This window comes from Dasypus novemcinctus, chromosome 21 (genome assembly GCF_030445035.2).
Source record: "Dasypus novemcinctus isolate mDasNov1 chromosome 21, mDasNov1.1.hap2, whole genome shotgun sequence".
NCBI classification, from domain to species: domain Eukaryota; kingdom Metazoa; phylum Chordata; class Mammalia; order Cingulata; family Dasypodidae; genus Dasypus; species Dasypus novemcinctus.
In genome coordinates, this window is record NC_080693.1 from 72,759,508 (window position 1) to 72,785,933 (window position 26,426).

The following is a 26,426-nucleotide window of genomic DNA, read 5'->3' on the forward strand; positions in this document are numbered from 1 at the left end:
GGACAACGCTAACATTTAAGTTCACCAAGGCTTTCGAATGTGAGGGTTAAACAAAAGAATTTGGCAAGGGTCATCCCTCGGGTCTTGGCTTGCTCTTTGAAGCACAAATCCCCCAGACAGGAACACTTTCCATTTCAGGCGCCGCGTGGGAGGAGGGCCGGCCGCTGCCCCTCAGCAGGCGCGCCAAAGGCCAGGCAGGCAGCTGCGCGGCCGCCCGCGGGCCCTGCGCAGGCCGGAAGCGGCCGCGGGCCCTGCTCTCCAGCGCGCGCCGCGGCGGGTGGCGGGCCGCCCGCGCCTCACCTGCTTCCGGCCGCCCGGGGATTTCCCCCGCGGGGACTGCGCCCCGGGGCCGAGTCCAGCCCATCGCAGCCGCCCTCACGGGACTGACGGAGGGGGACCCGGCGGCGCTCACGCGTGCCGCGCCCCGAGCGAGCTTAGGCCCGGCCTTCGAAGCGGGATGGCGACGGCAGCAGAGCGGTGAGTGACACCGCTTCTGGGCAGGGCGTCCAAGCACCGCTGTATTTCAGGTGATTCCTAGTCGCTTTCTAGGCCCTGGAATCTAGGGCAGCACTGCCCAATAGAAATATAATACGAGCCAGGTGGGTGGTGTTAATTTTTCTAGTAGCCAATTAGAAAATGCAGAAAGAAGCAGACGAAATTAATATTATGAGGTATTCCATTTAACTCAGTACCTCCAAAACATCATTTCAACATATAACAGTAGGAAAAAATATTGATATAGTTGATGTTCCTTTTTCTTACTAAGTGTTCCATAGCTGGCGGGTGTTTTTCACTTCTTGCTCGTAGCCGTTCGCGCTGGCCGCGTTTCAAGCGCTCAGGGGTCCCGTGGCTCCGAATTGGCGCGCGGAGCCCCAGTACCAAGTTCTACTCTACGAGGAAAGGTGGACCCAGGAAATCGAATTCATAGGCAGCGAAAGGCTTATCTAAAGAAAAGCCCATGCAGGTTTCCTGGCAGTGCAGTACGCGTTGCTATTTAAACTGAAAGGGTATGGAGACGGACTGGGAGGGGGCTTCCGGTTCCTTACAGCTTGAGTTCTGGTTCTTGCTACTTCTTGGCAGGTGTTTTTATCCTCTCCTCCCATTCCTCAGGGCCTCGTACTGTCTTTAAATGTGTTTTCTTTTGTTGAAAGCTGAGCTATAAAGTGTGCATAATGTGTGTTTAGTCCGTTTCATGGATGAGGAGACAAACCTGAAGCACAAACTTGGCGAAAATGGGACCAGATCTCAAGTCTCCCTACTTTCCAGTTCTGCCTTGTTTTCACCCATAAGAAGGAAAATACCACAAGCCAAAAACAGTTGTGGGTTTTTTCCCCCATTGTTCACAGATTAGAATATTAAACATTTTTTTCAACTTCATTTCTATTCCTTTGGGACCCCAAAAGACAAGTTCTGTATCCAGAAAAGCACTTGCTGCCAGTGGAGACATTAGAAATAAAGCATCATTAAGAAAATATCTCCTGGAAAATAGTTGCGGTTAAGAAAAACCTGCTCAGGACATATGTTAAAAGGCACAGCTCTCCAGTCTCATACCTATCCCACTGCAGATTTCTTCCTGATGTTTGTTTAGTCTCTGCTCTGGGATCAGCTGACCCTCACTATATAGGACCCACTGTCGAGTGCTCTGAGACCCATCACAGATGTTGGGACAAGCAGGTTTTGAGCACAGTGCTTTCTTTGTCCTGTGGTCATCTAACTGCTTCATCCTGGCACCAGGCTCTCTCGAGCTATAATCTTAAATAGGCACCAACTTTTTCTTTTGTATAATTAAATATAATATACTGGTTAGTGAAAAATGAAAAATTTACTCATTCACTTCTTCATCCATTCAAAAGTATTTATGAGGGGATAAAGCATTTAACAAAACCCTACTATTCTAATGAACTAGTGAAAGCGACAAACAAGTAAACAAATCTTTATGTAACATAATCTCAGGGTAAAGGGATAGAAGCAGGTAGTGCTTTGGGTAGGATGGTCAGGAATGGCTCCTTGGAGAAGTAACATTTGGAGGTGACCAAATTGAAGGGTCATACCATGTGCTCAGGTAAGGGAAGGGTGTGTCGGGAAAAAGGAACCACAGTTGCTAAGGCCTGAGGCCTGAGCAGTCCATTCCTTCTGACTTTTCACCACAGCCAGTGTGGCTAGAGTAGCAGGAACAAGGAGGAAAGTAATAGGACCGCCAGCAGTGGTCACACAGGGCCCACTGCTAGAGATTACAGATGTCAGATATGATCTTGTTCTGATTTGTGGTTTAATGGTATCACTGACCACTGTATATGGAAAATTAAGGCAAAAAGGGAGAACCGGGTGAGGGTGTGGAAAGAGTGTAGCTAGCAAACCAGCCAGATTATTGCAGAAATCCAGCTACGATGATACAGACCAGTTGGATTTGTGGAGGATCAGGTTTGGGGAGGAGGATCTGCTGAGGGCATTGTAAGCTGGAGATACTGGTCAGCATCCAGGCGAACATTTGATATGTAAGTTGAGCTCAGGGTCAAGGCTGGGACTTAGAACAGGAATTGTCAGTGTAGAGAAGATATTTAAAGCTTTGAGATTGAATTCGAGGGTAGTAAATTAGGGTAGTTAGTGTGCTTGTTTTTTCTTGAGGTCTGGAGTGATATATAAATGAGACAAGTACATGGCCACCATTTCTAATTTTTCTCCAAAGTCTTTGGTGAGCTATATTAAAAAAACATTTACAGACTAAGTGTTCTGGGATATCAGTTTTGCCCTCTAAGTTCCCCTCTAGGAAATCGGTCTTTACTGAAGTAATTTTGATTTAGGCGTGAGAATTTTTTTATGTGAAAAACAAAATTAGAAGTGCCCGGAGTGGCCCATTTCTTTGCTGCAGTCTTAGTGAGTCATTACAGAAAGTGAACACCAGGGGGTGCTAGTTTCCTTACTTATGCAGTAGTAGCCAGCCCACCTGTTGGAGACCTTGGCCTTCACAAGGACATATATTTATATCAAAGACAAATCTGAAAACAAGGATGACTTCTCTTTTCTCAGTGCAATATATATCCTTGGGAGTGAGATCTTAGCATGTGTCATGTCTGAATTGACTTTAAATTGGTCATTTTAAGTAATACAAGCAAATAACTTCTAAACAGATCCCTACCAGTGAACTGCTTATCTAGGAGCTTTTTTTTTCTTTAGTTTATTTTTTATTAGAGAAGTTGTAGGTTTACGGAAAAATTATGCAAAAATACAGAATTCCATATATCCCCGCTCATATGTAGAGTTTTCTCTATTTTAAATGCTTTGCATTAGTGTGGTACCTTTGTAATAAACTGATAAAACTATATTATTAGAATTATACTATTGAGTATAGCCCATAATTTACATGGAGTTTACTACCTGTGTCACATAATTGCATAGTTTTTGAAAAAATTTTATTCTAGTAACATATATACAACCTAAAATGTCCTCTTTTAGTTACATTTAAATACCTCACGCAGTAGTGTTGATTATATTCACAGTGTTGTGCTAACATTATTCCATCCATTACCAGAACTCTTCCATCACCCCAGACAGAAACTTTGCTCCTATTAAGCATAAACTCTCTATTCCCCTCTCTCACCCCAGCCCCTGTGTTCTAGTTGCCGAGTCTATGAATTTGCTCATTTCAAATTATTTCATATCAGCGAGATCATACAATATTTGTCCTTTTGCATCTGGCTCATTTCACTCAACATGATGTCTTCAGGGTTCTTCCAGGTTTCAAAACTTCATTCCTTTTTATGGCTAAATAGTATTACATTGTATGGATACATCACATTTTGTTTATGCATTCATCAGTTGATGCACACTTGGGTTGACATCTTAGACAATTGCCAAGAATGCCACTAGGAGAATTGGTGTACAAATATCTGTTTGAGTCTCTGTTTTCAATTCTTTGGGGTATATGCTCAGAAGTGGGCTTGGCGGTAATTCTGTACTTCTATACTTCTAGTCTATGCTTAACTAATTAGCAGAGGGATAATCTATACTTGACTTTCTGAAGAATTGCCAAACTGTTTTCCATGGCTGCTGCACCGTTTTACATTCTCACCAACAATGAATGAGTATTCCTATTTCACATCCTCTCTAACATTTTGTTTTATTTTTTAATAGTAGTCACTCTCGTGAGTATGAAATGGTATTGTGTGGTTTTGATTTATACTTCCCTAATGGCTAATGATGTTGAGCCTCTATTCATGTGCTTTTGGTCCTTTGTATATTCTTTGGAGAAATGTCTATTCAAGTCTTTTGCCCATTTTAAAATTAGGTAGTTTGTCTTTTTGTTCAGTTATATGAGTTTTATATGTTTTGGATATTAAACCCTTATCAGATAAGTGATTTCCAAATATTTTCTCCTTTATCAGATATGTGGTTTCCAGATATTTTCTCTCATTGTGTAGGTTGTTATTTTACTTTCATGATACAGTCCTTTGCATAGAAATTTTTAAATTTTGAAGAGGTACCATTTATTTTTCTTTTGTTGCTTGTGCTTTGGGTATAAATTCTAAGAAACCATTGTCTAATACAAGGTCCTGAAGCTACTTCCCTACATTTTTCCTAGGAGTTTTGTAATTCTAGCTCTTATGTTTAGGATTTTGATCCATTTTGAGTTGATTTTTGTGTGTGGTGTGGTTAGGGGTCTGCCTTCATTCTTTGGAAATGGAGATTCAGTTTTCTCAGCACTGTTTGTTGAAGAGATTATTCTTTCTTAATTGAGTGATCTTTGCTCCCTTGTCAAAAATCATTTGGCCATAAATGTGAGGGTTGATTTCTGAACTCCCAATTCATTTACCTGTCTGTCCTTGTGGCGTGTTTTTTGTTTTTTTGTTTTTTAAAGATTTAATTTTATTTATTTCTCTCCCCTTCCCCCCCCCCCCCCACCCATTGTCTGCTCTCTGTGTCCATTTGCTGTCTGTTATTCTGAGTCTGCTTGCATTATCAGGTGGCACTGGGAAATTGCGTCTCTTTTTTGTTGTGTCATCTTGCTGCATCAGCTCTCTATGTATGTGGCGCCACTCCTGGGCAGGCTGCGCTTTTTTCATGCAGGGCAGCTCTCCTTGAGGGGTGCACTCCTTGCACGTGGGGCTCCCCTGTGTGGGGGTCCACCTGCATGGCAGGGCACTCACATGCGGCAGTATTGGGCGTGGGCCAGCTTACCACATGGGTCAGGAGGCCTTGGGAATTGAACCCTGGACCCTCCATATGGTAGGCGGACACTCTACCACTTGAGTCACATCTGCTTCCTCCATGCTGTTTTTTTATTACCATGGCTTTTGTAATAAGTTTTAAGATGGGGAAGTGTGAGTCCTTCAACTTTGTTCTTCTCTTTCAAGGTCACTTTGGCTATTCGAGGCCCCTTCCCCTTTCATATACATTTTTTTAAACCTTTTTATTTTTCTTTGTCCTTATAAATTTGATGATTGGCTTTTCCATTTCTCCAAAGCAGGCTGTTGGAATTTTGATTGGGATTGCATCAGACCTGTAAATCACTTGGGTTGAATCAACATCTTAATATTTAGTCTTCCAATCCAATAATATGGAATGTCCTTCCATTTATTTAGGTCTTCTCTGATTTTTTTTAGTAATATTTTGTTTTCTGTGTACAAGTCCTTTACCTCCTTGGTTAGATTTATTCCTAGATACTTGATTCTTTAGTTCCTATTGTAAATGGAATTTTTTCTTCTTGATTTCTTCTTCTGATTGTTCTTTACTAGTGTACAGAAACACCTGTGTTTTGGGGGTGTTGACCTTGTACCCTGCCACTTTGCTGAATTCATATTAGCTTTAGGAACTTTATTGTGGATTTTTTAGGATTTTCTGTATTTTTATATTTAGGATCATGTTATTTGCAATAGGGAAAGTTTCACTTCTTCCTTTCTAATTTGGATGCCGTTTATTTATCTTTCTTGCCAGCCTACTGGCATTGTTGAGTAACAGTGGTGACAGTGGGCATCCTTTTCTGGTTCCTGATCTTAGAGGGAAAGCTTTCAGTCCTTCACCATTAAGTATGATGATAGCTGTGGGTTTCTGTATATGTCTTTGTCATGTTGAGGAAGTCTCCTCTGATTCCTAGTTTTCTAAGTTTTTTTTTTTTTTTAATCATCAGGAAGGGTACTGGATGTTGTCAAACGCCTTTTCTGTGTCAATTGAGATGATCATGTGATTTTTTTCCCCCTTCATTCTGTTAATGTGTATTACATTAATTGCTTTTCTTATGTTTAACTACCCTTGCATACCGGGATAAATCCCGCTTAGCATGGTGTATAATTCTTTTAATGTGCTGGTTGGATTCGTTTGCTAGTGTTTTGTTGAGGAGTTTTGCATCCATATTCCTAAGAGATATTTGTCTGTAATTTCCTTTTCTTGTGGTATCTTTATCTCACTTTGGTATGAAGGTGATATTGGCTTTGTTGACTGAATTAGGGAGTCTTCCTTCATCAATTTTTTGGAAGAGTTTCTATTTTTTTTTCTTTTAACATATCAATTTTTAATACATATTAATAAAGCATAAATCCATCCAAACTATACAATCAGTGGTTTCTAGTATAATCACATAGTTGTGCATTCATCACTTCAGCCATTATTGTTATTTTCATTATTCCAATAATAATAATAAATAGATGGACAAAGAAAAACTCTTTGCTTCCCCTGCTGTACCATAGCTGCTATTTTGTTTCAGTCTCTCTAGTTTATTTAAAATTATATTTTGTAAAAACAGTCTTATCTATACAATATTGCCCATGTTCAAATTTCACATGAGGTTTCACTGTTATATAGTTGCATGTTACCTTTTTTAGCTTTCCTTCTAGTAATATACATGTCCTTAGACTTGCCCTTTCAACCACTGTCATACCCATGTAATAGCTCTGCTAGTTACAAAAACTATGATGTGCTTTCACCATTTCTATTCATTTCCAAAGATTTACAACCTTTTTAATCAATTCTGCACAGATTAAACCTCAGCTTTCCATTCTCTAACCTCACTGTATTTCTTCCCCCACCTCCCCCCATGGCTCCCTCATCTGTTTGCCTGTTATTTGTGCTTGTTGCCTGCTCATTGTTTTGTTGTTCGTTGTCTGCTGGGTTTTCCCCCCTTGTTGTCTGCTCATGTCTGCTCGTTGTTTGTCTTCTTTAGATGGCACCAAGAACTAAACCTGGGACCTCCCATGTGGGAGGCAGGCACTCAACTGCTCCAGCTACATCTGCTCCTCATTCTATTTTCTGGTGACCTATATTCTAGTTATTAACTCCATGAGTTTACACAATATATTTAGTTCATAATAGTGCAGTCATACAGTATTTGTCCTTTTGAGTCTGGCTTATTTCACTCAACATAATATCCTCCAGGTTCATCCATTTTGTCATATGGCTCATAATTTCATTTCTTCTTACAGATGCATAATATTCTGTCATGTGTATACACCATAAATTGTTTATCCAATCATTGGTTGATGGATACCTGCATTTCCATCTTTTGCCAATTGTGAAAAATGCCGCTATGAACATCAATGTACAGATGTCAGTTTATGTCACTGCTCTCAGTTTTTCTGTGTATATATCCAGTAGCGGTATTGCTGAGTCACATGGAAAATCTATGTTCAACTTGTTTAGGAACTGCTGAACAGTCCTCCATAGTGGCTGTACCATTCTAGATTTCACCAACAGTGAATAAATGTTCCTATCTCTTCACATTCTCTCCAACACTTGCAGTTTCTGACTTTTTAATAGCATCCTTTCTAATAGGTGTGAAATATCTCATTGTAGTTTCGATTTGCATTTCCCTAATTTCTAGTGATGCTGAACATTTTTTTATGTGTTTCTTTGCCATTTGTATTCTTTGGACAAATGTCTGTTCAAGTCTTGTGCCCATTTTTTAATCAGGTCATTTGTCTTTTTATTGTTGAGTTGTAGTATCTCTTTATATATCATTAAACCGTTACTGGATATGTAATTTAAAAATATTTTCTCCCATTGAGTCAGCTGCCTTTTCACCCTTTTGACAAAGTCCTTTGAGGCACTAAAGTGTTTAATTTTGAGGAGGTCCCATTTATCTATTTTTCCTTTGTTGCTTATGCTTTGGGTGTAAGGTTTAAGAAATTGTCATCACTGTAAGATAGTGAAGATATTTTCCTACATTTTCTTCTAGGAATTTTATGGTGGTTGTTTTTATATTTAGGTCCTTGATCCATTTTGAGTTAATTTTTGTATAAGGTGTGAGATATGGTCCCCTTTCTTTCTTTTGGATATTCAGTTCTCACAGCAGTATTTGTTGAAGAGATCTTCTAACCCAGCTGGCTGGGCTTGAGTCTTGTCAAAAATCACTTGATTGTGGCTGTGAGAGTCTATTTCTGAGTTCTCGATTTGGTTCTACTGGTCAGTCTGTCTGTATTTATGTCAGTACCATGCTGTTTTTACCACTGTAGCTAAGTAATATGTATTAAAGTTAGGAAGTGAGATTCTGCCAACTTCATTCTTATTTTTTTTAAAGACATTTTTGGCTATTTGGGCCATTACCCTTCCAAATAAATTTGATAATTGGCTTTTCTATTTCTGCAAAAAAAAAAAAAAAAAAAGGTGTTGGGATTTTTATTGGGATTGTGTTGAATCTATAAATCAGTTTGGGAAGAATTGACATCTTAACGATACTTAGTCTTCCCATCCATGAACATGGAATGGTCTTCCATTTATTTAAGTCTTCTTTGGTTTCTTTTAGCAATATTTTGTAGTTTTCTGAATATGGGTCCTTTATATCCTCGGTTAAATTTATTCCTAAATATTTAATTCTGTTCATCACTATTATAAATGGAATATTTTTCTGATTTCCTTTTCATATTGCTTGTCGGTAGTATATAGAAATGCTATTGATTTTTGCATATTAATTTTGTATCCTGCCACTTTGTGGAACTTGTGTTAGTTCTAGTAGCTTTGTTGTGGGTTTTTCAGAATTTTCTTGGTAGAGGATCATATCATCAGTGAATAGTGCAAGTTTTATTTTTTCCTTTTCTGTTTGGGTGCCTTTTATTTCTTTCTTTAACCCAGTTGCTCTAACCAGAATTTCTAGCGAAATATTGAATCACAGTGGCAACAGTGGGCATCCTTATCTTGTTGTGATCTCAGCAGGAAACCTTTTGGTCTTTCACTGTTGAGTATAATGATAGCTTTGGTTTTTCATATATGCAGTTTACTATATTGAGAAAGCTTCTATTCCTTTTTTTTGGAGTTTTTTAATCAAGAAAGGATGCTGTATTTTGTCAGATGCCTTTTCTACATCAATCAGAAGGATCATGTGATTTTTTTTCTTCGATTTATTAGCGATTTATTACACTAATTGATTTTCTTGTGTTGAACCATCCTTGCATACCTGGGATAAAACCCAGTTGATCATGGTATGTAATTCTTTTAATATACTTTTGAGTTCTGTTTGCAAGTATTTTGTTGAGGAATTTTGCACCTATATTCGTTAGATATATTGGTGTGTAATTTTCTTGTTTTGTAACAAGATTAGTATTAGATTGTCTTTGAATGATTGGTAGAATTCACCTGCGAAGCCATCTCGTTCTGGGGTTTTCGTCTTTGGGAGGTTTTTGATGACTACTTCAAACTCTTGTGATTGGTTTGTTGAAGTCTTCTGTTTCTTCTAGGGTCAGTATAGGTTGTTTGTTTGAGTCTAGGAATTTGTCCATCTTGTCTCCATTGTCTAGTTTTTTGGCGTACGGATTCTCTTATGCTCTCTCTTATTTCTCTGTGGTCAGTGGTCATCCCCCCCTCCTCATTTCTGATTTTATTTATTTGCATCTTCTTTTGTTTTTTCTTTGTCAGTTTAGCTAAGGGTTTGTCAGTTTTGTTGATCTTCTCAAAGAACCAACTTTTGGTTTTGTTAATTCTCAATTTCATTTATTTCTGCTTTGATCATTACTGTTTCTTTCCTTTGGCTTGGTTTGGGATTAATTTACTGTTCTTTTCTAGTTTCTCCAGGTGTGCAGTTAGATCTTCAGTTTAAACTCTTGTTTTTTAATACAAGTATTGACGGCTGTAAGTTTCCCTCTTTGGAAGTGGATGTGGCTAAAATGATTGGGCTCCTTCCTACCACCAGGTTCAGTTCCTTGTGTCTCCTGGAGAAGACAAGCAAGATAGTGAGCTGTTGCGATGGGCTGGCATGGTGAGTTGATTCAACAGAGGAAAGATAATGAGAGACAAAAACAAACCAAGGAGCTGAGGTATCTCCCACATGGAAGGTCCCAGGTTCAGTTCCTGGTGCCTCCTAAAGAGAAGACGAGCAGACAGAGCACACCACAAATGGACACAGAGAACAGACAGTGAGTGCAAACAATGGGGAGAGGGTGGGAATAAATAAGTAAAATAAATTTTTTAAAAAAAATTTTCCCTCTCAGCACTGCTTTTGCTGTGTCCCATAGTTTTTGATATGTTGTGTTCTCATTTTCATTCATCTCAAGATCTTTACTGAATTCTCCTTGCAATTTCCTTTTGACCTACTGATTACTTAAGAGTGTGTTGTTTAATCTCTACGTATTTATGAATTTCCCCTTTTTCTATCCATTATTGCTCTCAAGTGTTATTCTTTTATGAACAGAGAAAGTATTTTTTATAATTTCAATCCTTTTAAATTTATTGAGTCTGTCTTTTGACCCAACATGGTCTATCCTCGAGAAGGATCCATGTGTGCTTGAAAAGAATGTATATCCTGCTGTTTTGGGGTATAATGCTCTATAAATGTCTGTTAGGGCTAGTTCAGTTATCATATTATTCAAGCTCTCTGTTTCTTCATTTATCCTCTGTCCAGATGTTCTATCCAATGCTGAGAGTGGTGTATTGAAGTCTCCAACTATTTTTGAACAGACTTCTATTTCTCCCTTCAGTTTTGCCAGTCTATCTTGGGGTACCCAGGTTGAGTGTATTAATATTTATTACAGTTATTTCTTCATGGTGAATTGCCCCTTTTGTTAATATATAATGACCTTCATCCCTTATAACAGTTTTGCATTTAAAATCTAATTTGTCCGATATTAGTGTCACTAATATCTTTTTTGGTTACTGTTTGTGTAGAATATCCTTCTCCAACCTTTCTCTTTCAACCTGGCCATATCCTTACATCTGTCAGTCTCTTGTAGACAACGTATAGAGGGCTCATTTTTTAAATCCATTCTGCTAGTCCGTGTCTTTTGATTGGGGAGTTCAAACCATTAGCATTCTGTGTTATTACTGTAAAGGCTTTCCTTCTTCCATTTTACCGTTTGGCTTTCCATTGTCATGTCTTATTGTCTTTTTACCCTTTAAATACCCTTCCTTATAATCTTCATTCTGCACTCTTCTCCAAGTCTCTCACCCTTGTTTTTCCATTTTGGGCTACAGTGCTCCCTTTAGTATCTCTTGTATTTTCAGTCTTTTGGTAACACACTCTATTTTTGTTTGTGAGGACTTCAAGCCCGCCCTCATTTTTTTAAAAGATTTATTGTTTTATATCCCCCCCATTGTTTGCACTCACTGTCTGCTTTCTATGTCTTGTTTGTTGTCTGCTCGTTGTCTTTTAGGAGACACTGGGAACTGAATCTGGGACCTTCCGTGTGGAGGGAGGTGCCCAATCGCTTGAGCCACCTTCATTCCCTGCTTGTTGTATCCCTCGTGTTTCCTCGCTGTCTCTCTTTGTTGCATCATCTCATTGTATCAGCTCACCGCACCAGCCCATCCTTTCGGTTTACTGTCTTGTTCATCTTCTTTAGGAGGTACTGGGAACCAAACTCGGGACCTCCCAAGTGGTAGGCAGGTGCCCAACTGCTTTAGCCACATCTGCTTGCCTCACCCTTATTTTTGAAAGACAGTTTTGCCATATACAGAGTTCTTGGTTGGCAGTTTTTCTTTCAGTACCTTAAATATATCATACAACTTTCTTCCTGCCTCCATGGTTGCTAATGAGAGATCAGCACTTTTATTGAGGTTCCCTTGTATATGATGCATTGCTTTTCTCGTGCTGTTCAGAATCTACTCTTTATCTCTGATATTTGTCATTCTGAATAGGTGTCTTGGTTCATTCGGATTTATTCTGTTTGGTGTGCATTTTCCTTCTTAGATATTGATATTGTCTTTCATAAGAGTTGGGACGTTTTTGGTCATTATTTCCTCAAATACTCTTTCAGCCCCTTTTCTATTCCCTTCTCCTTCTGGGACACTGATAACATGTATGTTTGTGAGTTTCACATTGTTATTTAATTCCCTGAGACCCTGTTCCATTTTTTCCATTCTTTTCTCTTTCTGTTCTATATCTATTCCAGTTTAGGTGTTCTGTTCTTGAAATCATTAATTCAGGCAATTAAAATCTGCAGTTTTGTGCCACTAATGTAGTTTTTTTTTTGAGGAATTGAACCTAGGAACTCATATGTGGGAAGCCAGCACTCAACCATTGGGCCATATCAGCTCCACTGAGGTGATTTTTTTGTTTGCTTGTTTGTTTTTCTCATGTTTTTAGGAGGCACCTGGGACCTCCCATGTGGGAAGCAGGCACCCAACTGCTTGAGCCACGTCTGCTCCCTCTAATGTTTTGTTTTTGTGTTTTTTTGAGGTACCAGGGCCAGGGATTGCATCTGGGAGCTCATATGTGGGAAGCCAGCACTCAACCACTGAGTCACATCGGCTTCCCTCTCTAAGTATTTTTTTTATTGTCTTTTTTTTTTAAAGATACATAGATCACAAAAAATATTACATTAAAAAATATAAGAGGTTCCCCCATACCCCACCCCCACCCCACCCCCTCCCACATCAACAACCTCTTTCATCACTGTGGCATAGTCATTGCATTTGGTGAATACATTTTGGAGCACTGCCACACTGCATGGCTTATAGTTTACCTTGTAGTTTATACTCTCCCCCAGTACATTCAGTAGGTTATGGCAGGATATATAATGTCCAACATCTGTCCCTGCAATATCATTTAGGACAACGCCAAGTCACAAAAATGTCCCCCCATCTCATCTCTTCTTCCCTCTCCCTGCCCTCAGCAACTCAGCAACTATCCTGGCCACTTTCTCCAGATCAGTGCTACATTTTCTTCCATTACTAGTCACAACAGTTCTATAGTAGAATACCAGGAAGTTCAGTCTAATCCATTTTTTTTCCTCCATCCTGTGGACCCTGGTTTTGTGATGTCCACTCCACCTCTATATCAAGAGAGGGCTTAGATCCCACATGATTGATGGATACGATTCTTCTGCTTGGAGTTGTAGGCACTCTCGGTTCCCTGGTGTGGTGTTTGACCATCTTCACCCCCATTAGTCAACCTGTGCAAGTCCAACAAACCGGAGAGTAGGAGCTGCAACTCTGCTAAGGCTCAGGGCCCAGCTGGCACATGGCCAGTCCAAAGATTGAAGTCTCCTGGGCATACACCAACCTCAGTGCCAACCACAGGTTCAGTAAAAGTGACAAAAGAGGCATGTGTAGAAAGTTCACGAGTCCAAGTCCATCACGCTCAGCAACACAAATTCCAAAGTAGGGCCCACTGACAAGACACTGAACTCCAGAGCCAACTGCCATGATCGTAGAACTTGTGTGTCTCCGTAGCCCTCAGGAGCACCAGTACCTGGGGTTGTATCTACTTTGGCTGTCTCTGGGACCCTGCTGAAGCATGCTTAAGTGCAACCACTCTGATGACCTCCTGACTTTTTTGAAGACTCTTAGCCATATAAACTCATTTGTCTTTACCATTTCCCCCTTTTATTCAAGGTTTTTTTCTATTTGTGTCACCAGTTAGTGATTTCATTGTGTCTTTCATTCCCATAAGCTCTGTTACTTTTTGAAGGCTTTCGAATTTTTCTTTATGTTCACCCAGTATCTTCTTAATATCCTTTATCCCTTTAGTCATATTTTATTTCACTTCTTTGAATTGATTTAGGAGATTTGTATGATCACCGTTGATAAGTTGTCCTAAATCCTGTGTCTCATCAGGATATTTGGTTTGTTCCTTTGCCTCAGCCATCTCTTTCTATTGCGTACTATGACTTGTGATTTTTTTGCTATGTCTAGGTATCTGAATGTGCTGGTGAATTTACTCTGATGGTAAATTTACCTGTCATACCTAGCATTTTGGGTTTTTTTCTTTATATCTCTTCTTTGATTTTTAGTTCAACTTATTCTTAGTCTTTAGAATTGCCCAGCTTAAGTTATCAAAATCTAGCCAGGGTTTCACTAATGGGGCTCAGATTTTCTCCCAAGAATTGGGGGTAAAGAAAGACCTAAAAACAGTTTTTCTCCTTGCAGCTTCCTGGCCAACCAGCAGATGGCACTTGTCGGCAACTCTTTCTAGGGAGGTATTTCTTTCTTATTCCCCTTTCCTGTTTCTGGTCTGGCCAGAGCCAAAACTCAAAGCGGGCTCTGTTGGCCAGATTCACTGAAGAGAAACCACTCTGTGCCCTCCAATGCCCCCTTCCTCTTCCCTCTTAACCAGCTGACAGGGAGGAAGAGATCTTTTCCCTTCTCAGTTGGCTGCAGTGAGCCAGGGGTTCTATCCAGGCTTAATGTCTTGAGGTAGGGATGGGGCTCATCAACAAACTCATCTTTGTTGTTTTGGGTTCTTCATCTCTTTGTCCCTTGCCCTCTTGGGGGTTGTGCAGCACTGTCCTCATCTGCTGACCTCTAAAGCAGGCCTCAGACAGATTTTGGCTCTTTCGCCATTGTTTTTGTGAGAGAGTTGAGCCCTGACTGTCTACTCCAGCATCATCTTCCTGGAACTCTTCTCTATTGTTTTTTAAAATTCTCTATTTCATTTATCTCTGTTCTAATCTTTGTTATTTCCTTCCTTCTTCTTACATAGGGTTGTTTGCTCTTTTTCTAGTTCTTCCAATTTTGAGATTAGCTTTCTGATTTGAAGTCTTCCTTCTTTTTAACATAAGCATTTTGAGGTATAAATTCCCTCTCAGCACTGCCTTTGCTGTATCACATAAGTTTTGTGCTTTTTTAGAAGTTTACTTATTTATTTATCCCCCCCCCCCATTATTTTTGCACTTACTGTCTGCCTTCTGTGTACATTCACTGTGTGTTCTTCTGTTTCTGCTTGTTTTCTTTTTAAGCAGCACTGGGAGCTGATCCTGGGACCTTCCAGAGTGAGAGAGAGGTGCTCAATCTCTTGTGCCACCTCAGCTTCCTGGTCTGCTGCATCTCTTATTCTCTCTCCTCTGTGTCTCTTTTTGTTGAGTCATCTTGCTGTGCCAGCTCAGGCCAGCACACCACATCGGTCAGCAGTCTGCATGGGCCAGCTTGTCTTCACCAGGAGGCCCTGGAAATAGAACCCTGGGCCTGTTGTATGGTATAATGGTAGATGGGAGACCAAGAGCGTGAGCCACAGCTGCTTCCCCACATAAGTTTTTTTTTTTTTTTTTTTTTTTATTGACTTTGTAATAATATTACATTAAAAATATATATGTGAGGTCCCATTCAACCCCACCCCCCCACCCCACCTCTCCCCCCCCCAGCAACACTCATTACCATCATCATGACACATCCACTGGATTTGGTAAGTACATCTTTGGGCACCTCTGCACCTCATAGTCAATGGTCCACATCATGGCCCATACTCTCCTCCATTCCATCCAGTGGGCCCACCATCTCGTCTTAAATTCCACCCCTGCAGACATCGGCTCATATCCTTCCTCCACCCTCCGATTTCCTGTAAGCCTATCGTTCAGTCTCTTGCTATCTAGGGCAGCTTGTTTATTTCATATCATTGAGGTCATGTAGTATTTGTCCTTCAATGTCTGGGTTGCTTCACTCAACATAAGGTTCTCAAGATTCATCCATGTTATCACATGTGTTTGTAGTGTGTTTGTTCTTACAGCCGAGTAGTATTCCATTGTGTGTATATACCACATTTTATTGATCCACTCATCTGTTGATGGGCATTTGGGTTGATTCCAACTTTTGGCAATAGTGAACAATGCTGCTATGAACATTGGTGTACATATATCGGTTTGTGTCCTTGTTTTCAGTTCTGCTGGGTATATACCCAACAGTGGTATTGCTGGGTCATATGGCAAATCTATGGCTAGTTTTTTGAGAAACCGCCATACTGTCCTCCAGAATGGTTGGATCCTTCTGCATTCCCACCAGCAGTGGATGAGTGTTCCCCTTCCTTCACATCCTCTCCAGCACTTGTATTCTTCTGTTTTTTTCATAGCTGCCAATCTTATGGGAGTAAGATGGTATCTCATTGTAGTTTTGATTTGCATTTCCCTGATAGCTAGGGATTTGGAACATTTTTTCATGTGCTTTTTAGCCATTTGTATTTCTTCTTTGGAGAAGTGTCTGTTTAAATCTTTTTCCCATTTTTTAAATGGGTTGTTTATCTTTTTATTTTTAAGATATAGAAGTTCTTTATATATGCAAGTGATAAGTCTCTTATCAGATATATGATTGCCAAATATTTTCTCCCATTGTATGGGTTCCCTTTTTACTTTCTTGACAAACTCCTTTGAGGTGCAGAAGGCTTTAATTTTGAGGTAGTCCCATTTATCTATTAGTTCTTTTGCTGCTCGTGCTTTTGGTGTGATATTCATAAATCCATTTCCTATTACAAGGTCCTGTAGATGTTTCCCTACACTGCTTTCTAAGGTCTTTATGGTCTTGGCTCTTATATTTAGGTCTTTGATCCATCTTGAGTTGATCTTTGTATAAGGTGTGAGATGGTAATCCTCTTTCATTCTTCTACATATAGCTATCCAGTTCTCCAGGCACCATTTGTTGAATAAGCCATTCTCTCCCAGTTGTGAGGGTTTGGTGGCTTTATCGAATATTATATGGCTATATACGTGAGGTTCTATATCTGAACTTTCAATTCGATTCCATTGGTCTGTGTGTCTCTCCTTATGCCAGTACCATGCTGTTTTCACTACTGTAGCTTTGTAGTATGTTTTGAAGTCAGGAAGTGTGATTCCTCCTATTTCGTTTTTCTTTTTCAGTATGTCTTTGGCTATTCGGGGCCTCTTTTTATTCCAAATAAATTTCATAGTTAGTTTTTCTAGTTCCTTAAAGAAGGCTGTGTTGATTTTTATTGGGATTGCGTTGAATGTGTAGATCAGTTTTGGTAGGATAGACATCTTAATAATATTCAGTCTTCCTATCCATGAACAGGGAATATTCTTCCATTTATTCAGGTCTTCTTTGATTTCTTTGAACAATCTTGTATAGTTCTCGATGTATAAGTTCTTTACCTCTTTAGTTAAATTTATTCCTAAGTATTTGATTTTTTCATTTACTATTGTGAATGGTATTTGTTTCTTGATTTCCTCCTGATCTTGCTCATTATTGGTGTATAGAAATGCTACTGATTTTTGCGCATTGATCTTATAACCTGCGACTTTGCTAAACTCATTTATGAGTTCTAGGAGCTTTGTTGTAGATCTCTCAGGGTTTTCTATATATAGGATCATGTCATCTGCAAATAATGAAATTTTGACTTCTTCCCTTCCAATTTGAATGCCTTTTATATCTGGTTCTTGTCTCAGTGCTCGAGCCAGTACTTCCAAGACAATGTTAAATAGGAGCGGAGACAATGGGCATCCTTGTCTTGTTCCTGATTTTAGAGGGAAGGATTTCAGGATTTCGCCATTGTAAACAATGTTGGCTTTAGGTTTTTCATATATACTCTTTATCATGTTCAAAAAGTTTCCTTGTGTTCCGATCTTTTGGAGTGTTTTTATCAGGAAGGGGTGCTGTATTTTGTCAAATGCCTTTTCTGCATCTATAGATATAATCATGTGGTTTTTTTCTCTCAATCTGTTTATATGGTGTATTACATTGATTGATTTTCTTATGTTGAACCATCCTTGCATACCTGGAATAAATCCCACTTGGTCATGGTGTATAATTCGTTTAATGTGTCGTTGAATACGATTAGCAAGTATTTTGTTAAGTATTTTTGCGTCTAGGTTCATTAGAGAAATTGGTCTGTAATTTTCCTTTCTTGTGGTGTCTTTGTTTGTCTTTGGTACTAGGGTAATGTTGGCATCATAGAAGGAATTAGGCAGTGTTCCTTCTGTTTCGATTTTTTGGAATAGTTTCAACAGGATTGGTGTTAGTTCTTTCCGGAATGTTTTGTAGAATTCACCTGTGAAGCCGTCTGGCCCTGGGCTCTTCTTAGTTGGGAGATTTTTAATGACTGATTCTATCTCTTTGCTTGTGATTGGTTTGTTAAGATCATCAATTTCTTCTTTCGTCAGTATGGGCTGCTTATGTATTTCTAGGAATTTGTCCATTTCCTCTAAATTGTCATTTTTGTTGGAATATAGTTTTTCAAAGTATCCTCTTATGATAGTCTTTATTTCTGTGGGGTCAGTGGTGATATCACCTTTCTCATTTCTTATTTTGTGTATTTGCATCTTTTCTCTTTTTTTCTTTGTTAGTCTCGCTAAAGGTTTGTCAGTTTTGTTGATCTTCTCAAAAAACCAGCTCTTGGTCTTGTTTATTTTTTCAAGTGCTTTCTTATTTTCTATTTCATTTAGTTCTGCTCTTATCTTTGTTATTTCCTTCCTTCTTCTTCCTGTTGGGTTACTTTGTTGTTGTTTTTCTAATTCCTTCAAATGTGCAGTTAATTCTTCAATTTCTGCTCTTCTTTTTTGATATATGAATTTATGGCTATAAATTTCCCTCTCAGTACCGCTTTTGCTGCATCCCATAAATTTTGGTATGTTGTGTTATCATTATCATTTGTTTCAAGGTAGTCATTGATTTCTTTTGAGATTTCCTCTTTGACCCACTGTTTTTCTAAGAGTGTGCTGTTTAATTTCCAAATTGTCGTGTGAAGTCTGGGTCTCTGTCCCTTGCAAATTTCCAGCTTGACTCCACTGTGGTCAGAGATATTGTTTTGTATGATTTCGATCTTTCTGAATTCGTTCAGCCTTTCTTTGTGGCCTAGCATATGGTCAATCTTGGAGAATGTTCCATGTGCGTTTGAGAAAAATGTATATCCTGCTGTGTTTGGGTGTAATGATCTATATATGTCTATTAGATCCAGCTCTTCTAATAGACTGTTCAAATGTTTTGTTTCTTTAGTGATTCTCTTTTGAGATGTTCTGTCCAGAGTTGATAGTGGTGTATTAAAATCCCCCACTATAATTGTAGATGCATCTATTCTTTCACTTAGTTTTTCCAGCGTTTGCCTCACGTATTTAGAGGCGCCCTTGTTAGGAGCATAAATATTTATGATTGTTCGATCTTCTTGACAAATTGTCCCTTTCACTAAAATATAGTATCCTTCTTTGTCTCTCACAATTGTTTCGCATTTAAAGTCTATTTTGTCTGATATTAATATAGCTACTCCTGCCTTTTTTTGGTTGTTGTTTGCTTGTATGATTGTTTTCCAGCCATTCACTTTCAACCTCCATGAGTCTCTGGGTCTAAGATGTGTCTCTTGTAGGCAGCATATAGATGGGTCGTATTTCCTTATCCAGTGTCCCAGTCTGAATCTTTTGATAGGTGAGTTTAATCCATTGACATTCAGTGTTATTATGTTTAGAGAGTTATTTATGGTAGCCATATTTTGGTTGGATTTGTGTTTGTTATATTTTGTTTGTATTATTTTATTTTCCCCTTCTATTTTTGTCTTTCTTGTTGCTTTTACACTCTCCTCCATCTCTGACTGTCCTGTTTTTTCCTTTCTTCCTGCAGAATTCCCTTAAGAATTTCTTGAAGGGGAGGTTTCTTGTTGATATACTCTTTCAGTTTCTGTTTATCTGTGAATATTTTGAACTCTCCATCATTTTTGAATGCTAGTTTAGCTGGATAGAGTATTCTTGGTTGGAAATTTTTTTCCTTTAGTACCTTGACTATATCATACCACTGCCTTCTTGCCTCCATCGTTTCAGATGAGAAATCAGCACTTAATCTTATGGAATTTCCCTTGTATGTGATGGTTTTCTTTTCTCTTGCTGCTTTTAGAATTTTTTCTTTGTCTTGAGCATTGGATAATTTGACAAGTATATGTCTTGGGGTGGGCCTGTTGGGGTTTATGACCAGTGGAGTGCGCTGTGCTTCTTGGATATGTACATCTGTCTCTTTCAGTAGATTTGGGAAGTTTTCATTCATTATTTCCTGCAACACTCCTTCTGACCCCTTTCCCTTCTCTTCTCCTTCTGGAATGCCTATAATACGTATGTTTGAGCGTTTTGCGTTATCATTCAGGTCCCTAAGTCCTATCTGGATTTTTTCTACCTTTTTATTGACCACTTCTACTATCTGTTTGATTTCCAATGCACTGTCTTCCACATCACTGATTCTCTGCTCTGCCTCTTCTAGTCTGCTGATATTTGCTGCAAGTGTATTTTTGATTTCTTGAATTGTGGTGTTCATTTCCATCATATCTGTTATTTTTTTGCGCATGTCTGCAATTTCCCCTCCAAGTGTTGTCTTCATGCTGTTAACCTCTTTCATTACTTCATCAAATTTGTCGGTGATAAATGTTCTGAGATCTTTCATTGCTTGTGCGAAGTCCTGCCCCCCTTCCTGATTTTCAGTTTGTTGATTGGATTCAGCCATGTTTTCCTGATTACTGGTTTGGTTTGTAGATTTTTGTTGCTGTCTTGTCAACATTTTTTCTTGACGGGTTTAATCAGTTCCTTAGCTTCTTTGTCTAGTCTTGGAGATTAATTAGCTGTTGTTTTTGCGTAAGTGTTATATCTTCTCTTTGTCACTTTGTTCTTCTTATTCCAATTTCTTATTGCTAGTTAAGCTCACTTTAAAGGAAAGTATTAGTGCTGGGGAAAGTCAATTGTGTAAGGAAGGAAAAAGTGTGAAGTAGTATTGGTGATATATGTTTACAAAGCAATAATATGAGTTCTGGGAGGATGGAGGTTAGATCATGTAAATTGTGTAGAGTTATAGTAGTAGGAAAGTACCTATAATGAGGTAGATGACTGAATATGGGAGGAATGTGGTACGTACTAAGAGGCTATTGTTTTCGTGAGAGAGGGAAAGAGAAAAGAAAGGTAATAGTTTCAGGGACGAATACCAGATGGAAAACTAAACAAAGGTATTAGAAATTTAAGAGTTAGACACTTTGTGGATCAAAGAAAGGGAGATGGAATATAGGAGAGATAGCAGATGGTGGAGGATATCAAGTTGTAGGGGAAAGGGGATAGTGTAGATAGGCTAAATCTATTCACAGAGAAATGAGGCAGTGGAGGGTGAGGAAACCCAGCAAATGTGAGGTATTTCCTGTAGGACCTATTGTATTGTTAAGGTAAAATAGTATAAGAAGAATATTGGGGACAAGAAAGAGAGGATTGAAAAAAAAAAAAAAAAAAAGAACAACAACAACAAGAAAAAAAAAACAAACAAAACCAAAGAACAGAAACCCCGCCGCCAGGCTTGGCTGGGCTCAGCTGGGCTCCGGTCCCCCGCCCGCCGCCCACCGCAGCTCGGCTGGGCTCGGCTTTCCCGCCTGCCACCCGGCGCTAGCGCAGCTGGGCTCGGCCGAGCTCAGCTGGGCTCCGCCCCTCCGCCTGCCGCGGCTCAACCGGGCTCGGCCGGACTCGGCTACCCTGGCCGCCGCCCGCCGGGGCTCCACACGGTGCTAGCTGCCTCGGCTCCACCTACCCAAGGAGGGAATCCTCCACACGTAGCTGGGATCTCCGTGTATATTTCACAGATGGATCCTCTCTGTTACCTTCCCTCCAAATCGATGTCCAGACACCTCCGGACCAGGAAAAATCCCGAAACAGCCGGTCCCAAAGAGTCTCCGACGCCTCCCAGCCAATTCCCCCCAGGAGCTAGTAACCGGGAAGTTCACTCAGCCGCCATCTTGCCTCCCCCTCCTGAAAAGTCCCAATTTATATCTTATAGACCAGTCCTTTCCCTTACCTTCCCACCAAATCGATGTCCAGACACTTCCTGCCCTGAAAAAATCCTGAAAAAGCCTGGTCCCGGAGAACCTCCAGCAGTGCCCAGCTGCCTCTTCCCAGGAGAGACGGCAAGGCAAGCTCACTCAGCCGCCATCTTGCCGGAAGTCCACCCATAAGTTTTTGTATGTCGTATTTTCATTTTCATTCATCTCACTTCATTCCTAATTTCCCATATGCTATTTTCTTTAACCCATTGGTTAAGAGTGCATTGTTTAATTTCCACGTATTTGTGAATTTTCCATTTCTCCTGCTGTTATTTATTTGTAGCTTCATTTCATTGTGGTCAGAAAAGATATATTGTGGGAAACGGACTTTGGCCCAGTGGTTAGGGCGTCCGTCTACCATATGGGAGGTCCGCGGTTCAAACCTCGGGCCTCCTCGACCCGTGTGGAGCTGGCCATGTGCAGTGCTGATGCACGCAAGGAGTGCCCTGCCACGCAAGGGTGTCCCCCACGCGGGGGAGCCCCAAGCGCAAGGAGTGCGCCCTTGAGGAAAAGCCGCCCAGCGTGAAAAGAAAGTGCAGCCTGCCCAGGAATGGCGCCGCCCACACTTCCTGTGCCGCTGACGACAACAGAAGCGGACAAAGAAACAAGATGGAACAAATAGACACCAAGAACAGACAACCAGGGGAGGGGGGGAAATTAAATAAAAAAAAAAAAAAAAAAAAAAAAAAATAAAAGATATATTGTATGATTTCAATATTTTAAAATTTATTGTGACTTGTTTTGCAGTCTAGCATATGGTCTATCCTGGAGAATGGTCCGCATGCACTTGAGAAGAATGTGTATTCTTTTGTTGTTCAGTGACATGTACTGTGTATGTCTGTTAGTTCTAACTGGTTTAGAGTATCATTCAAGTCTGTATTTCCTTATTGATCTTCTGACTAGATGTTCTATCCATTATTGAAAGTAGTATATTAAAGTCTCCTACTATTAATATAGAACTCTCTTTTCCTCTTCAAATCTATCAAGTATTTGCCTCATATATTTTGGGCTCTGCTCTTAGGTGCATATGTATTTGTAATTGTTATGTTTTATTATTGAGTTGACCCTTTTACTGGTATATAATGACCAATTTTGTTCCTCATAACAGCTTTTCACTTAAAGTATATTTTATCTAATATAAATATAGCTACCCCAACTCTCTTTTGGTTACTACTTTCGTGGTATATTTTTTCACTTTCAACCTACTTATGTCTTTGAATTTAAGGTGAGTCTCTTGTGAACAACATGTAGTTGGGTCATACTTTTTTATACACTCTGCCAAATGTCTGCCTCTTGATGGGAGATTTTAATCTACTTACATTTAAGGTCACTACTGATAATACAGGATTTTCTTCTGCCATTTTGCTATTTAGTCTTTGTAAGTATTACACCTTTTTTGACCCTCAATTCTTCTGTTAATGCCTATTTTCATGTTTGTTTGTTTTTTTGTATTCTATATTGAGTGCTTTTTCAATTCTATCTGGATATTTTTTTATGTATTTTCCTTATGGTTACCATTGGGTTAAAACTTAACATACTAAATATATAACAATCATATATTTGACACCAATTTGACTTCAGTAGTGTGTGTATATAGTGTATGTATATATTGTATGTATATACTCGTCCGTATTTGTCACAAATTTTCTCTTTCTACATTATATGCCCAAAACTATAGATTTATCATTTACTTCTTTTTGCATTTGCATTTTAGCATGTGGAGGAAGTAAGAAGTGGAGCTACATAACAACAACAACAAAAAGCTATACAATACTACTGGCATTTATAATTACCCAGATACTTACCTTTATGCTTCTTTTGAAACACTTAGTATCCTTTACTTGCAATCTGAAGAACTCTCTTTGGCATAGGGCAGGTCTAGTGGTGATGAATTTCCTCAGCTTTTGTTTTCCTGGGAATGTCTTGATCTCACCCTCATTTTTGAAAGAAAGTCTCACCAGAGACATAAAATTCTTGGTTGGCAGTTATTTTCTTTCAGCACTTTTAAGTTTTTCAACCCACTGCCTTCTTGCCTTCATGGTTTCTGATGAGAAATTAGCACTTAATCTAACTGGAACTCCTTTGTACATAACCTGTTGCTTTTCTTTTGCAGCTTTTAAAACTCTCTCTCTGTCCTTTTCATTTGACAGTTTGATCAGTATGTGATGGGGCATAATTTTTCTTCAGGTGTATCCTGTGTATCTTTGGGCTTCTTGGATGTGCATATTCACCTCTTTTGCCAAGTTCGGGAAGTTTTCCGTCATTATTTATTTGACTCTTCCTTCTGCCCCTTTCTTTCTTCTCCTTTGGGATTCCCATAATTTATATATTGGTACTCTTGATGATGTCTCAAAAATCTCTTAGGCTATTTTTGCTTTTATAATTCTTTTTTTCTTTCTGATTCTTAGCCTTTGTCATTTTAATTGTCTTGTCTTTGAGTTCACTTGAAGGGCTGGGTATTGAACCCAGAACCTCATGATGTGGGATGTCACTGCTCAACCACTGAGCCACTTGGACTCCCCTTAGCTGGTTTTTCTGTTGTTGTTGTTTTTTTTTGGGAAGCACCAGGGATCGAACCTGGGACCTACCGTGTGGGAAGCAAGTGCTCAACTGCTTGAGCCACATCCACTCCTCTCTTTTTAAAATATCCTTTTTAAAATATCTATCTCTTGAGATTATCATATTGTTCAATCATTGTTTTCCTGATATTCTTTAGTTCTTTCTCTGTATTTTCCTTTATTTCCTTGACCACAGTGAAGATAATTTTTCAAAAGTGTGTCTGGTACGTCCTCAGTCTGGTCATCTTTGTTATTTTTTTTCTTTCTTTCTTTTTTTTTTTTTATCTTTCTTATTTCTGGTCACCTTCATTGATGTTTTCTGGAAATTTTAGCCAGATAAAATGGGCCATCATTTCCTTTTTCTTTGCTTGTCTTGTAATCTTTTGTTGTACCCTGTACATTTTAATATTTTTAAATTGTCAGTCAGGAGAGGACTTCTGGGAAGATGGCGGTTTAGAGAGAGACAGGACTCACTTCTCTCCCAGAAAAATGCTATAGGACAGGCAGAAATGGCCTGGGGGGAAATGTTCTAGGGTTTAGGACAACAGAGGAAGGCTGGACATTTCTGAGAAGAGACAGAGGCACAGGAAAAGAATCACAGAAAGACTGTGAGTGGAAGCTGCAGTTGCAGCTGCAGGAGCCCTTCTCCCCGACTCCAGACAGACAGCTTTGAATTCTCCGGCCTCTGCCAGCAGCTATAGGCAGTGGAGTCTGCAGGGATCCACCTCCCCAGGAAATGAGAGAGAGAGAGGGATGCAGCCTAAGGCTGATTAAGCTTTTGGCCAACAAATCTGGTCTGCTATGTCCTGCGAGCCCTTCCAGGATGGGAGGGGCAGCACCATTGTTTGCCCTGGGAGCTGGCAGAGGGCTGGGGAGATCTGACCCTCTCCCTACTGACTGGGACTGGTTGTTGAGGATGCAGAGGGGACTGGACTTATTTCCTACCTGCAGTATTTGTGGGGCTGCCCACAAATATTGAACAAACAGCCTGAGAAAGTTGCATTGCAACACTGAATAGCCTTTAGACGGAACCCTTTGTGTCACACTGTTGTGGTTGCTTTTGCAGTGAACACACTTTGACCAGGCTTTGAACTGAGAGGGCTGTCAGACAGTGCCATCTACTGGCCAACTAAGGAAGTGCATGTGAGGAAATTAAAGTCAGAAAGACAGGCTTTTTCTGGCCTTTAGAGCTTCCCTCCCCAAGGTCCTTGGAAGTGGTCTGTAACCCATTACTGGCTCCATGGCCCAGATTTGAACAACTAACAGGAGTAATCATAAAGACCTAGAAGACGTTGAACCGAGAATCAAAGAACGGCAGTAACACACAGCTTCCTGCCACTAAATCCCTACAAAAGAGAGAGAAATTGAGCATTAGCATAAACTCACCCTCGTAATCAGATGCCTAGACATCAGCAAAAAATTACAGGCCTTACCAGGAAAATGGAAGAAATGGCTCAAGCAAAGAATATATCAAAACCCCAGATAAGACACAGGATTTGAGACAACTATTCAGTGAGATTCATATAAATCTCCAAAATCAAATTAATGAGTAGAAAAACAATATGGCTAAAGAGATAAAGGATCTTTTTTTTTTTTTTTAAAGATTTATTTATTTATTTAATTTCCCCCCCTCCCCTGGTTGTCTGTTCTTGGTGTCTATTTGCTGCGTCTTGTTTCTTAGTCCGCTTCTGTTGTCATCAGCGGCACAGGAAGTGTGGGCAGCGCCATTCCTGGGCAGGCTGCTCTTTCTTTTCACGCTGGGTGGCTCTCCTCACGGGCGCACTCCTTGCGCGTGGGGCTCCCCCACGCGGGGGACACCCTTGCGTGGCACGGCACTCCTTGCGCGCATCAGCACTGTGCATGGCCAGCTCCACACAGGTCAAGGAGGCCCGGGGTTTGAACCGCGGACCTCCCATATGGTAGACAGACGCCCTAACCACTGGGCCAAAGTCCGTTTCCCAGAGATAAAG

At 39.9% G+C, this 26,426-nt stretch overlaps 1 protein-coding gene across 28 annotated transcripts in view; it reads left to right on the forward strand.

Annotated features, from left to right (window-relative positions):
- Nucleotides 1-159: 159 nt before the first annotated feature.
- The window catches only part of ARSG (arylsulfatase G), a 164,446-nt gene continuing 138,179 nt past the window's right edge, over nt 160-26,426 (forward strand). For 19 of the 28 annotated variants that reach the window (XM_071210776.1, XM_071210764.1, XM_071210767.1 and 16 more), the window contains exon 1: nt 226-477. The gene's annotated coding sequence lies outside the window, so the exon portion shown is untranslated. Of the gene's footprint in view, nt 528-10,111; nt 10,335-26,426 lie in introns of those variants that run through there. The other 9 variants (XM_058284613.1, XM_058284616.2, XM_004459486.5 and 6 more) reach the window with 8 other exon arrangements.